Source organism: Arachis ipaensis, chromosome B05 (genome assembly GCF_000816755.2).
Source record: "Arachis ipaensis cultivar K30076 chromosome B05, Araip1.1, whole genome shotgun sequence".
NCBI lineage: Eukaryota > Viridiplantae > Streptophyta > Magnoliopsida > Fabales > Fabaceae > Arachis > Arachis ipaensis.
Genome location: NC_029789.2, coordinates 81,904,214 through 81,920,170, shown reverse-complemented (window position 1 = coordinate 81,920,170; position 15,957 = coordinate 81,904,214). Strand labels below are relative to the sequence as shown.

General features: G+C 36.8%; 1 long non-coding RNA gene across 1 annotated transcript in view; it reads right to left on the bottom strand.

Annotated features, from left to right (window-relative positions):
• Window positions 15,022–15,957, bottom strand: part of LOC107643708 — a 16,848-nt gene continuing 15,912 nt past the window's right edge. Inside the window, exon 3 of the long non-coding RNA XR_001621021.2 lies at window positions 15,022–15,134. This is a non-coding gene — a long non-coding RNA (uncharacterized LOC107643708). The remainder of the gene's footprint in view (window positions 15,135–15,957) is intronic.

Below are 15,957 nucleotides of genomic sequence, written 5' to 3'. Positions count from 1 at the left end.
GCATTGACATTTGGAGCCAAGATGCTGCTCTCACAATGTCTAGGATTTGCAAAGGTATAGGAAGCCAAAACTCTCCTCTGGGGTGGGTTGCCATTGTTGTTGTCTTCTCCACCTGGTGGATTGGTTAAATGTTCCTCCATCTCTTGGAATTCTTCGTCTGATTCCTCTTCTCCAACAATATTTTTCCCTCTTTCAGCTCTTCTTAACCTCCTGAGAGTTCTTTCGTCTTGTTCATGAAAATTGGGTATGGTTCTTCTTGTACCTGACATACAAGCAGAGCATGAGAAATGCACAAAACCAGTGGCAATTCAATTTACTGCCAGATTGAAGTGTTAGTTAGTTTAAGCAAAAAATCAAACAGTTAGTGGGTTAATCAAAATTAAAGAAAAAGTGCTTGATCTAGATCACCACCTCACTTTATCATTGTCAATCTAATCAATCTCCGGCAACGGCGTCAAAAACTTGATGAGATATTTTGGAGGAAAAATAAATTTCTCCAAAAACACCCAAAATTAACCGGCAAGTGTACCGGGTCGCATCAAGTAATAAAAACTCACGGGAGTGAGGTCGATCCCACAGGGATTGAAGGATTGAACAATTTTAGTTTAGTGATGGATTTATTCAAGCGAATCGAATGTTGGTTGGGTGATTTGTGATTTGCAGAATGTAAATTGCATGAAAGTAAAGAGTGCAGGAAATTAAGTTGCTGAATCTTAAGGAACAAGAAATTAAATAGCAGAAACTTAGAGTGCAAGAAATATAAATTACGGAATCTTAAACCGCAAGGAATGTAAATTGCTTGAAATGTAAAGGGGATTGGGATGTGGATTTGCAGAAATTAAACAAGGAAAAATTAAATTGCATCAAACAGAAGAGGGAAAGGGAATTGGGATTGAACCGGATATGAAGCAGAAAAGTAAATGAACGTAGAAGGCAGTAAACAGAGAAGTGAAATGAGAAATTCAGATCTCAGGTCCCAGAGACTAGAAAACCAAGTCTAGATATCAATGCCTTCCTAGATCCAACAAGAACAATTGAAAGGGAATTGTAAATTGCAAAGAGAATAGATGAAGAGGAAATGGCATGAATTCATATATGGTTGGTTCAATCAAGGGAAACATGAAAATCTACTCAATTAGCTTGCTTGTAGCTCAAGAAAGTGCATAATTCTAATGAAAACAAAAGAAAAAGACTAGCTAAAATAGGCTAGGATGACTTGTCATCAAGAGGCCAACCCCCTTTTTGTTCTTCATAGCCAATAATTGAGCACTTCATTACAATTCCTTGTGAGACGACCTAGAGTTTAAATACTTCGGTTAATTCTTATTTGGGGTTTGTACATGTGACAACCAAAATTTTTGCATGTGAGGATTCTTTGTTGGTTTAGAACTATACTTGCAACGAGATTTCATTTGTGAAATTCTAAACCGTACAAGAATTCACTATCAAAATGGTGCCGTTGCGGGGGAATTGCAATGGCGCCATTTTGATGAGTGAGTTCTTTGATGGTATAGAATTTCCTCAATTGAATGAATTCTCGTTGCAAGTATAGTTCTACACCAACAAACAATCCTCCCAATCAAAAATTTGGTTGTCACAAATAACAAACCCCAAATAAGAATTAACCGAAGTATTTAAACTCCGGGTCATCTCACAAGGAATTGCAATGAAGTGGTCACTTATTTGCCATGAATGTCTCTCTTTGTTAATTGCTTTCTTTAATTCCTTGATTTACTCTTCTTGTCATTTATTTTTCTTGTCCCCTTATCAAATCAAACCCCCTTGTCCCTTCATAGCATATATTTGACCATCAATTCCTTGTGAGATGACCCGGAGTTTAAATACTTCGGTTAATTCTTATTTGGGGTTTGTTATTTGTGACAACCAAATTTTTGATTGTAAGGATTGTTTGTTGGTGTAGAACTATACTTGCAACGAGAATTCATTCAATTGAGGAAATTCTATACCATCAAAGAACTTACTCATCACCTCTCTTGAATTACACAAAAAAAATGAGACTTGTTATTGCTTGGTCCTTTGTTTTTCTTGTTCTCTTTCTTGGCTGAGATTTATTGTTTGATGAGGCTTAATGCTATGTGGTAAAGCAGCTTTTTAGAGTAAGCTTTCAGCCAGCATTCCCGCCCCAGTTGGTTCAAGATGCTAGGTGTTGAAACACCCCTATGGGCTTACTTGCTCAAGCCTCTCCTTAGCACATACACATCACAGGCATTTAGCTTGTTTTGTTCATCTCTATTTGTTCTTTGGAAATTGATGCCCAGCACCTCTTTGGGTCAGTAAATGCTTTGTCTCAAAGTAGGTCTTGATGGTGGACTTTCGGTTGACAATCCCGGGTTAGTTAACCTAAGTTGCCGGGTGATGAAGCACCCCTTAGAAACTAGTGATCCAAGCTTATCTTTGTACAAAAGCGTCACAGGCATATATCTAAATGTCAAGCCATTGGTGCCCAGCCTTGTTTATTCCTTTCTGTTTCCTTTTCTTGCATTTTCTTTCTTTTATTTTGGACCTCTTTCATTTGTCAAGTCTCATGAAATGTAACTCAAGTTCATATCATACAGTCATGCCAACATTCAGCCTTATTCATGAATCAACTAATAATTCAGCACATACCACCACATAACCTTATTCTGTCTCATATCAAACCAGACATTTACTCTTTCTCTGTTTCACAATAATTTTTTTTCTTTTATTTAAGCATGAGGAACAAATTATGTGATTCAAGCAAGATGAGATGATAAAAGCCTCTAGCCTAGCAAGCCATAACAGCATGAAAAGAAATAAACTAACAGACAGTAAATAAATATAATAAGACACTAATCAATAGGGGACACTTGCACTTTCCATTAGCACATTTAAGCTAAAGTCAGTCAAAGAATAATACAACCTCTTGGAGTCAATTTGTTTCCTTTGTGTCATCATCATTGTTGGGTTCCATGTCCTTCCTTTGTCCATCCACATGATGATGTATCTTTCCCTCCAAGAGATTGAATGACTTCCTACAAAAGATATTGAAAGTTGCATGTTCCCCAAGCACTTGAGGAACAATTAGCATGCATGTATGCTTGTGATTCTCTGAACCTAAGTTGGTGTGGGAACACCAAACTTAGTTCCTTGCCTACTTCTATATGCAGCAGAATAAATACATGCATGAAACATCAAGTACTTTTATTAAGAAAATAAACTATGAACTAGAAAACAAACTATGAACTAGAAACTAAAAAGTAGAAACTAAATAATTATTAAGTAGTTTCTCTGATTGTTTGGAGCCGATACTAGTCATGCTGAGGGTGCAATGTGTTCTTAATGAAATTTTTGGTGGAACACCAAACTTAGCATCCAACATTCACCCCTTAATTACTTTGGTGTGCAACACCAAACTTAGCTCTTTGCAATACAGAGAAATCTACTTAACTCCTTTATTGAGATAACTAAGAAAGGAAAACTACTAACTTGTAGCTGATGACTTTCTTCCTCTTCTTCCAGTTTGTCAAGAGGAATGGCCTCAAGGGGAGAGAAAAGCTAGTCAGTGTCCCTTTTCTTATTGGTCTCTCCTCAGCAAGCTTCCTTTTGTTATTTGCTGGATTGAACTTGCTTGCTGGGTCAGGGGTAGGATTGCTTGTAGTTGACCTTTTCTTCTTCTTGGATATGATCAATTATGGCTTGGTCACAATCCTCTTCTCGATGTTGTTGTTGGTTTCCTTCACTTCATGTATATCAAGACTTGGTGGTTGTGTGATTGTTGGAGTGTTCTCTTCATCAAGAGCTTCTTGCATTGGTTGTTCAATGAGCCCTTCTTCTATGCAAATTTCTACCTCACTTGAGTATGAACTTCCTTGATTGTCTTCCTCACTTTCTTGTTCTTCCACTTCCTATTTTGCACTCAACATTTGATTTAATAGCACTTTCATGGAGGAGGTTTGTTGTTCTTCCCAAGATTTCTTCATCTCCTCTTCATATCTTTCAATCACGGATTCAAGTGTTGAGAGTCTTTGGTTCAGGGAAGTTTGTGGGGGTTGTGAGTTTTCATGTTTCTTTGTCATCTCAAGTGGTTTCTGTAGGTATGCAGTTTTAGGTTCAAATACCTCCTCCACCTCATTCTTCATTGAAATTTTGCTTGACACAGGGACCTCTTCATCTTCCTTTTCCACTTCTTCCTTTAATTCCACCAATTGGTCTTCATCTTCCTTGATTAGCAATTCTTTGTTTTTCCTTGCTTGCTCTAAATATGCATCCATCTTATTGCAGAAGGTTTCTTGTTCTTTCCAAGAGTCTATGGATGTTTTTAGGTATTGTTCAAATGCTAGTTCAAGGGATGAAGGCTGAGAATGAGTTTCTCGATATGTGGGCATTGTGGTGAAGTCATTTTGAGAAGTATGGAAAGAATTTTGTGTTGAGGCATACTCAAGTGGTGAGGAGTTTTCAAATGAAAAACTGGGAGGTGAGGTTGGACAATTTTGCATGAATGAGTTAAAGGTATGCTCAAGTGATGATGGCTCTTGATAAGTGGAGTATGAACTGTCAAATATTTTCTGGTTTTGATCCTCCCATCCACAATGTGAATCATTGTTGAATTCATCAGAGTGTGGATCATGTTGTGGCATTGGGGAGTAATCTTCCATGTATGTATTGACAGCACAATCAAATGATAATGTTTCTTGATGAACAAAATATGAAGCATTGAAGTTCCCTTCCCAGCCATAATTTGTGACAGTGTCATAACAATATGAGTCACTTTGTGGCTCTGGGAAGTAGTTCATTTCACTTGATTGTTCATACGCTCTCATTCTTTGTTGATATTCCCATCCACCATTAGGATAATAATATGAATCATTTTGTTGTGGTGGGCAATATCTCATGAAATTGTCTTGCTCATCTGTTGGCTCTGAAGCATATCCCCATTGATTGGATTGCTCAGAATCTATTAATTCTTGGTAATACTGCCAGCCATCATTAGGATAATGAATTGAATCATATTGTTATGGTAGGCAATATCCCATGAAATTTGTTTGATCTAAAGATGAGTTGAATTCCAGTTGAATTTTGTAAAACACATCACCAATGAAAATTAAAATTCATGTCACAGATGAGAATTTATTAGCGAGGCAATAACTTAAACACCTTGGTGTCAGCTTAGAACAGAAAATTAAAAGAACAAAAATAAAAAAATGATTAATCTAGACTTCTCACCCACTTAATCATTGTCGATCTAAATCAATCCCTGGCAACGGCGCCAAAAACTTGATGAGGGAAAATCGATTCCACACAAACTAACCGGCAAGTATACCAGGTCGCATCAAGTAGTAAAACTCACAAGAGTGAGGTCGATCCCACAGAGATTGATGGATCAAGCAACTTTAGTTAGGTGATAAATTTAGTTAAGCTGACAGTGAAAAGAGTGTGGTAAAATCAGCAAAATGGAAAGGAAGCAGTAGATCAAAGGCAATTAATTGGAAATCAGAGCAAATAAGAAATAACAGAAACAAAGATTCATCAGGGATTGGAGGTATTATAATCCATCAAGAATCAAATAGACCTCAACTTCTTTCTCAATCACATGAATAGATCTATAGTGGATTGAAATTGATTGGATCCCAATTCCTTGGCAATCCAATCTGTCTAATCACAATCAATCTCGCCAATTCCTTGATCCAATTGTCATGAGAAGAGGTTAAGCATTTTCTCTCATCCATAAGCCACACAGACTCTCAAGATCTCAATTCCTCTTGAATGGTGTAAAACTTTCTTCTATTTATAGGCTTCTTCTCCTCTTCAATTGGGTCTTCAAGTGTAATTGGATGTGGGCCTTGGCCTTGATTGAAACAGGGAGGAATCACTCTTGATGATGTTCTCTTATGGCCATTTAATTCATAACTTGCTGGGTGCCATTTTGGAACTGGAATTAGCCTTAACGTTAGTGGCAACGTTTGTGTGAAAACGTGAGCCCAAACATTGCATAAAAGAATGAGTTCTGGTTTTTGCTATCAACGTTTGACTCAACGTTGGTGAACCAACGTTCGCTCATCCACACGTGCGCGTAACCATGTGTGCGCGTATACCACGCATACGCGTGAAAGCTGTGTTTTTGCCTTTCGATGCGTACACGTACACCACGCTTACGCGTGCATTGCCAATTTTCCATTCCGCGCGTACGCGTCATAGAAGCGTGCGGTTCGTTTCCAGTTTCCTAACTCCAAATTCTGGGCTTCTCACCGCGGACGTTGGAGGCAGCGTTTGAGGCAACGTTGGACCTCCAACGTTTGCTTAGTGACGCATACGCATGGATGGTCAATTTTCCCATTCCACGCGTGCGCGTGACTCACGCTTACGCATGGATATAAAAATTTTCTTCTTTTATGACGCTTACGCGTCACCCCAAAAATCCTTTAGCTCCAGAATTGAACATTTTCAATGACGTTGGAGGTAACGTTGGTTCACCAACGTTCCCTCCAATGTTGGCACCCAAGTTTTCTTCTTCCAGAATATTGCCTTTAACATTGATGGGCCAATGTTCCTCTCTTCCTTTTCTTCCTTGCTCTTCCTCTACTTCTTTCTTCCTATCATCAACCAAACAAACTAATCAATGCCTTGGCATAATCACAAGAATTTACATCTTTCAAAACATCACTAAATCTTGCAGAAAATCTCATGAAAATGCATAAAATTAGCAATGTTTGATTGAATCAAGACAACCATGAATTTCTCATCCAAACACTTACTTATTGCCTAAGAATGCATGAAAACCAAGTAAAAACTAATGAAAATGGCTTGTGAAACTAGCCTAAGATGACTTGTCATCAAACTTCAGCACTTTAATTCTTGTTTTAGTGTAGTTTCATTTATGTTTCTATGCTTTATTGTCATTATCTTCTTCATCACTTTTGTTATTTTCTCTTTTATGTCAATTTTCATGTATGAACACTTCTGTTATTTTAATTCCAATTAATGCAAATTTATGTTTCCATGTCATATATTGCTTTCTTTAGTTGTTATTGCTATTTTCTTGCTTTGGTAGTTATAGAATTTATTTTATTGTAATTTAATGTTATTTTATTTTCATGCACACCATGTGTTTGATAAAATGCTTGGCTTAGTTTTTACTTACTTTTTCTCCACTCTTGGCTTGAATTTGATGACTTTGGTGATCCTTGAGTCATTGATGTCCATTCTTGTTTGATATATTAGAGTAGTTAGTTGATTTGGTTTCCCTTGACTCTATGTGACCCCTTAGTGTTGACATAGGACTTAGGATTGAAATTAACTATGCCTATTTAACTTATCTTTGATGTAAGGTTGACTAAGAAGGATTAACTCTTCATAATCATCATATGTTTGTGGTCAACGGCTAGGATAGGTAACCTTAGCTCTCAATTACTTGCCAAGAGGTTTTCTTGCACTTTAAGTTTCCTTTTCTTACATTTTATTGCTTTGACTTTTATTGCTTTGACTTTTAATTCCTTGCATGTTTGTTGCTTTGATGTTTAATTCCTTGCATGTTTAGTTTTCACACTCTTGGTTGAGAAATTGGGTGTTTGGGTGGAATTGAGTTGTGGATGTCCATTGCGCATTGTGTGAGAATAGTTAATTGGTTTAATTTCCATTGACACTAGTCTTTCACTAAATAATTAGTGAGTTGATTAGGACTTATGGAATGAGATCAATTACATCTTTTGACTAATTCTCAAGGAGGATTAACTGATTTTGATTGATTCCACACAATTGCCATGATGGTGGTCCATAACTAGGATATGAAACCTAGATTATGCACTTCTTGCCAAGAGTTGCCATTTACATTCATTGCATGCTCATTTACTTTCTTGCTATTTACATCTCTTGCTCTCTTACTTTCATTCCCAATCCCCCATGCTCTCTCTCATAGCCAATGATTATACACTTAATTGCAACTCCTAAGGAAGACGACCCGAGGTTGAAATACTCTCGGTTATTATGTGGTTTGAATTGTGATAATATTTGATTGATGATCAATTGTTGGGTTTGGACTATACTTGCAACGTCAATCCTATTTTTAGTGTAAAAATCCAAACCTATGCTTTTGGTCGTCTATCACGTGTGCACGCACACCCCTATGCGTACGCACACGTCCTGTTTTATAACATAAACTTTGTTTTTAAACTATTTCACTTTTCCAACAAGATTGTATACTTCTATGACACCATTTTAAGAATCTTGGGCTGAATTTTGGATATTGGAACATGGAAAAGGTCATAGGAGGTTTAATTTGGGTTTTACTTTGAATAGTTAGCAAACAGAGGTTTAGGTTTCTGGTGTAGTGAGGATGAGTTGGTTGAAAGGGAAGGAAGAATGGTAAATATGGTAATTGATGACTACGAATTTGAGAAAACTGATGAACCAAGGAGTTCAAAATGGAACTTATGAATTAATGATGGTTGTGACGAGTATGAGTGGAAGTGTGCCATGAGCAGTGGCTTCTGAGATTGAATATGTGATTATGACATGCATTGTTCTCCATCGTAGGGGCTGTGGCAGTCTCCCGCCTACGTTCGGATGTGAGAGTTGAAGCTGATGCACCACTATTTCGTGGTATATTTTGTACTTAATTGAGTAAATTTTATCAACTAATCTGACACTTATTCATATAATTCGCATGTTTTTCATTTTCCTTCCTAATTCTGTGCTTTGATTGAAAACATGTTTCTTTGGCCTTAAAATTACTAATTATTAATCCTCTCTTATTACCACTCGATGCCTTGATATGTGTGTTAAGTGATTTCAGGGTTTATAAGGCAGGAATGGCTTAGAGGATGGAAAAGAAGCATGCAAAATTGGAAGGAACATAAGAAAATGAAGTTTTGAGATTCTGGTAGCAACACGGACGCATGGGTGACGCGTACGCGTACCTAGCGCAGAAGACAAGCGACGCATACGCGTGACTGATGCGTATGCGTGATAAGAAATTTTTCCATGCGACGCGCACGCATGACATGCGCCACGTGCAGAAAGTACAGAAAACGCTGGGGGCGATTTTGGGCTGGTTTTAGACCCATTTTTCGGCCCAAAAAAAACAAATTAGAGGCTACAAAGTGGCGGAATCATACATCATTCATCCATTCATGAATTCACAACAAATTGTTAGGTTTTAGATGTAGTTTCTAGAGAGAGAGGCTCTCTCCTCTCTCTAGGTTTTAGAATTTCTCTTAGTTTTAGGTTTATTTCTTTTCAATTCCAGGTTCAATGTTCCTTTAATTTAATTTCTCTTCTACTTTTAATTGTCTTAGAATTCTAGTTTGTTTAGCTTTCCAATTGAATTTACGAACTTTTCATGTTAGATTTGATTTTCCTATTTAACGCAATTTGGAGTATTTCAGATTTATTGCTTCTTGCTTTAATTGTTTTTATTGATGCTTGCAATTGTTGGTTTTAGATTTTACATTCCCTATTACTTTTCTATGTTCTTATGTTATGCCTTCCAAGTGTTTGATAAAATTCTTGGGAGGGTTTTAAGTTATATTATTATGTTCTTGGCTTTGGTTGAGTAATTGGAGACTTTTGAGTTATCAAACTCCTTTGTTGATTGATAGTTGAAAGTTGCTAATTGATTTGGATCCCTCTAAAGCTAGTATTTCCTTAGGAGTTGACTAGGACTTGAGGAATCAAATTGATTCATCCACTTGACTTTCCTTCATAGTTAGAGGTTAACTAAGTGGTAGCAATGGACAATTCTCATCACAATTGATAAGGATAACTAGGATAGGACGTCTAATTTTCATACCTTGCCAAGAGTTTTCTTAGTTATTAATTTAATTTCTTGCAATTTACTTTTCTTCTTTCTTATTCAAAAAAATCCAAAAAGATACTTTTCCATAACCAATAATAACTACACCTCCCTGCTATTCCTTGAGAGATGACCCAAGGTTTAAATACTTCGGTTTAATTTTATTGGGTTGGGTTTGCTTAAGTGACAACCAAGTTTTTGTATGAAAGGATTCTTTGTTGGTTTAGAAACTATACTAGCAAAGAGAACTTATTTGTGAATTCTTTACTAGCAAAAATCCGTTCGTCAAAATGGCGCCGTTGCCGGGGACAACTCAGTTTTCACGTGTACGCGTGATGCACGCGTGCGTGTCACGCCCCGTTTTTCAATTCTTACTTCTTTCTTCTCTCCTTTCTGTTTCTTTCCTCCTCCTTTCATACTTTCTTCTTCTTAATCTCTTTAACTTCTCATCCTTTTTCACTTTCATTATATTTTACTTAATTTATTTTCAAACTTTCATTCATTGAATTTTAATTTTGTGCATATTTTTATTTTCTTCTCTAAGTTATTATTTTACCATTGGTGTTAAATGTTCTTATTCAACTGTTGCATCTTTTCTTGCATTATGTTGGTGCTTCGTGACTTGTTTTACATTATTGGGTGATATTAATTATTTGTCAATGCCAATCTTTTATGATACCTGTATTCCTTTTGCATTGACATGAATTTATATTGTCTTTCATTATCTACTATCTCTTCCCCTTTGTTGCAATTTTTGGACTATTGATATGCCATGTGCTTCTACTGTTTTCTCACTTGCATGTTGTAGCTACCATGTACTTGAGACTCTCGTTATTTGGCATTAACCCACCCATATTTTCTTTGTTTTCTATCTTTGTTTTTGTGTTACTTTTCTTCCCTTTTTCTTTTAGGATGGCCACCAGGAAGGGAAATGGAAAACTTTTATATGGGGCTACAGACAAGTCCATCTGCACAATCTTTGGAGAAAAGCATCAGTTGGAGCAACCCGTCCACTTGCACATCTTAGCATGCACCGAGGACGGTGAAATTTTTAAGTGTGGGGAGATCGATACCGACTTCTGTGGGTTAGTTTGTTCCTATTTCAATGCCAATGTTTAATTTTCTTTGTTAAATTAGTTGTTGCATTTGCATGTTTGATTGCATGTTTGTTGATTTTGTGCATGTTCTTCTACCACTACTTGGTTGAAGTAATAAATTTCTTTTTCAAGACCCTACTTTATAGTATTTCACTAATTTAAATTGAAAATTTGTGTTAAACTTGTTTGAAGATTGTAATTTGGAACATGAATTATGGCTAAGAACACACAACCTATGAGATTTTGAGCTCAATTATATGGTTACATTATTTAACCATACTATTTTTATTCTTGTGTGTTTTCTTCTCTATGATTGAAATCTTTACTTTGTTACATTCTATATGTCCATTGTTTAGTGTATTTACACGCATGCATATGATTGAGGCCATCATTTGTTATTATCTCACTTATCCCAAATAGCCGACCCTTTCAATCACCTTTGTTAGCCACCTTGAGCCTTTTAATCCCCATTTGTTCTATATTTTACCATATCACTAGCCTTAAGCGGAAAAACAATTAATTACCTCAACTGAATCTTTGGTTAGCTTAAGATAGAGATTTTGTATTAATTAAGTGTGGGGAACTATGGGAACTTGGGTTGATGAAAGTGTGCTGTGTTTTATTGACAAAAGTATTAGGAATTTGGGTGCATACTCATGTGAGACCGGAAAAATTAAAAACTCATGTGCATTGATATGTTATGTTTGCTTTTATGATTCAAAAAAAATAATAATAATAAATTACAATATAAGTGAATAGATAAATAAGGGGTCAAAATTACCCCAAGCTAAGTTTAATAAAAGATCAATGCATATGTAGTGAAATTAAGGAAAATTTGGTACATGAGTATGTGATGCAAAAGTGAGAATTATGGGTAGCTAGGAATAATTTCATATATATAGAGTGTGTATGTGTTAGGTGAAAGCTTAGGTTAATCAAAGATTCATATTATAGCTCACTTGGTCATACATATATCCTCACCCTTACCTTGGCCCCTTTACAACCCTGAAAAGACCTCATGATGTTTGCATTGGTATACTAAATTTTTGTTGATTGGTTAGATGAAGAACAAAGTTTTAGAAAGCATGACTAGAGAAGAGTAGAGTGATTAACCCTAGACACTTGAGCGATTATAGTGCATATATACTACCAGTGAGGGTTCAATGCCTAATTCTATGTTCCCTGCTTTCATGAGCTATCTTCTTACAAGTTTACCTGTCTTTTACTATGTGATTTGAATTACTGGAATTTGATTTATGTTTGTCTTGGAGAACTTGTTTATTTTTTACCAAGTAGATAGAAACATCTTAGCATATAGTTGCATTCATACAGATAGGTTGCATTTCATAATTTCTACCATTCCTCTTCAGTGCTTTGTAGCTTCTCTTGAATACAGCATGAGGACATGCTAATGTTTAAGTGTGGGGAGATTTGATGCACCACCATTTCGTGGTATATTTTGTACTTAATTGAGTGGATTTTATCCACTAAACTCACACTTTTTCATATAATTCGCATGTTTTACATTTTCCTTCCTAATTCTATGCTTTGATATGTGTGTTAAGTGATTTCAGGGTTTATAAGGCAGGAATGGCTTAGAGGATGGAAAGGAAGCATGCAAAAGTGGAAGGAATGTGAGAAAATGAAGTTTTGAGAAGCTTGTAGCAATGCGCACGCATGGGCGGCGCGTACGCGTGCCTAGCACAGAAGACAAGTGACGCGTACACGTGACCGATGCGTATGCGTGACAAGAAATTTTTCCAAGCGACGCGCATGCGTGACTTACGCGTACGCGTGACATGCGCCACGTGCAGAAAGTGCAAAAAACGTTGGGGGCAATTTTGGGCTAGTTTTAGACCCAGTTTCCGGCCCAGAAAACACAAATTAGAGGCTACAAAGTGGGGGAATCATACATCATTCATTCATTCATGAATTCACAACAAATTGTTAGGTTTTAGATGTAGTTTCTAGAGAGAGAGGCTTGATGACATGTCATCATGTCATGTTTTTCTATTTTTTTTCATACGAGAAATTGATGATTAGTGCTTAAATATTGCAAGCTTTTGTTCTTAAATATTATATTTTCTTGATCTTTTGATTTTATAAATTTTGTAGGAAATAAGTGTAAAAAGAAGCAAAATAGCACAAAATCAGCTCAAAAGAAGAAAATATAGATTTTGGGGCACACTTTGGAACTTTAGGGCATGCTTTAAAAGCGTGGCCCATGACCATGAGGCCATGAGTGCATTATGCATGCATTTAATTATTAATGCCATCATGATGCATTATTAATGCATTAGGCATGGAAAATGAATGCTGCGTTAAAGCAATTGGTATTATTAGTCAATGAATGCATGCATGAAATGTTGCATGAAACATTAATTAATCATGCCAATAAGAATGAATGAATGCTACGTTGAAATAAATGAATGATACATTGGCATTCTTAATTAAGTTCATGAAAGAATGCATGTAATATTATTAATACCAATAAGGCGTTAATGAAGTGCATGAATGAAACCATTAAATCCTTAATGCCATAATGAATGAAAGCATGCATGTGTTTAGTTAATTAGTACCATCAAGGACAATGTATTGGCTTTATTAATTAAGATAGAATGAAAGCATGTAGCGTTGATTTTTGCAACGGAGCGCCTCAACAAAGCCAAGGAGAAACAAGAGAGCGCTCTGTTCATTCATTTCACTTTTTCGGGCATGGCCAAGAGAAAACCAAGAACACGCACCAAGGGAAGCCCATTAAGCCAAGCCCATCAAGCCAAGGAGAAACAAGGTAGCGTTTAAAAATTGAGCGCTACGTTAACTCTTTTCACTTTCTCGGGCCCTCAAACAAGGCTAAGCAAGGAATCAAAGTAGCGCTACGTTTGTGCTCTTAACTAAGCGCTACAAGGCTTGGCAAGAAAATTGGCCAAAGTGGCTTCACCAAGATTTGAAAAGGGTGCAACAACGGCGGCGCTGCAGCTCAGTAACGGTGACGCGGTGGCAGTTCACGTGGATAGCGACGGCAACCCACAGCACTGACGGCGACAAGGCTGGTTGCGGGCTTCTTCCTCGCGGTGTCTGGCTCTCTCTCTGCGGCGGTGGCACGGCAGCAGTGACGAGCTTCAGCGGCGGCGAATCACTGGCGACGGAGGTTTGGCAGTGGTGAACGGCTTCTCTTCCTCTGTGCGCACTCTGCTCCTCCAAAATAAATCACAAATAACTATTTATTTGATTTTCAAAACTAGGGTTGTTACATTCTACCCACCTTAGAAAAATTTTTGCCCTCGAAAATTGCTAGAATAAAATAAATCCGAACTTAAATCAAATAAAACAAAATATATGAAAGAAGCATAGGCATTTGTCAAGAATGAATATTCAAAAAGTTACGTAAGACTTCAGATTCATAGGCAAGCAAAGGTATACAAGAATGACAAAGTATGGTTGGGAAACAAGCAAATCACATTCTAAGAAGGAAATTCAAACCGGAGAATTCCAATGAAAGCAACGAAGAAAAATATGGCACGAGTTCATGTGGCACGAGTAAAGATTATACGTGGAATCAAAACTAACTTCATAACCTCTAACGCTCCCAAACCCCATTAATCGCATCACTTATAACTTCTATTTCGTCTATGATAACCTATTGGTATTCCCATATACATAAATCATTAGTATTAAGTTGGCCAGACCTAATACCATGAGGCATGCAATGGTAAACTAACAGTGTTAATCATCAGACAGTCATGCATATAAAACTCAAACTCTTGTTATCAGAACAAGTCACAAAGCATGACAAACACTCAGAGTATGCAGTGAAGCATAGTTAGTCCATTCCCAAGGCTCTAACAGGAACGAACTGCTCTTATACCATATTGTAACGACCCAACTTCCAATACATCATGATCGTACCAAAAGTAAGGCGTTACTGACCTGTTTTCCTTATTAACTATTTACTATTAAGCCTTTAGTTCGATATCGCGATTCAATTTTAGTAAAAATACCAGAAATTTTTTTTGTTTTTATTAATTAAAATCATATAGCAAACATCACCAAGTAATAATAATAATCACATAATTATTAATAATAGTAATATTATACAAAAGGATTTAAATAAAATTCAGGTACAACTCCTATCCCTCTGCATAAAATAAAAACTAAAGTAACAAGGGCGAGGGAATTCTATGAAAATAACCTAACTAAAAAACTTATCTCATAAATAAATACTATACTCGCCCGCAGCTTCAAACTGAGTCTTCGAACCTGTGTCACTGAAAGGGGGGAAGATTTTGGGGTGAGAACAAACCACACGTTCTCAGTAGGGAATGGGAATGCCGTAAAAGTAATGATTAACATGCAAATAATTAACTTTGCTTAATAAACCCTCTTCGTCAAACCCTTTGAAATACTTTTTAGTCTTACTTTAGATAAATAATTACTTTCTTTAAATTCCTAAACCCAAAACAGATCTTAATCACAAAATTTGTCATATGAAATGTCTTTCAGCCACATAATTGATTCTCAGTCACAACAAACAATTATTAATCATCTCTATACATTCACAGACTACTAGCACAAGAAGAAACTCAATTCAACACATAAAGGAATCACAATAAGACAAACAGCACAAAGAAGTAATATAGGCAAACACAGCCAAATGTAAATGCACAACCAATATGATGCATGTCTGTCCTAAGCAGGCCATGAGCTCACGTGTCAGTTTACACCCTACATCCCGACATTACCTAGGAATAAGTCCCAGATATGGCTTCCCTTTGTGTCATTCGTGCATATGTGTCGGTGGTAAGAATACCACTCCTTCGTGACTACCGGCAGTCGGCGCAAAGCTCGACCCCATAATATACGCATAAGGGGAAACAGTGATCCTCAGTTCGTGGGCGTCCCCGAGATCATTTCACAAACAAAACAGAGATCTTCAGTTCGTGGGTTATACCCGAGATCAATACACAATAACTCATGGGTTATTCCCGTAATCAATGATTATCAGTCCGTGGGTTTTTCCCGCATATAAATCAAATAACAATCTATAGGTTTCCCCGAGATCAATGATCATTCAGTTCGTGGGTACTTCCC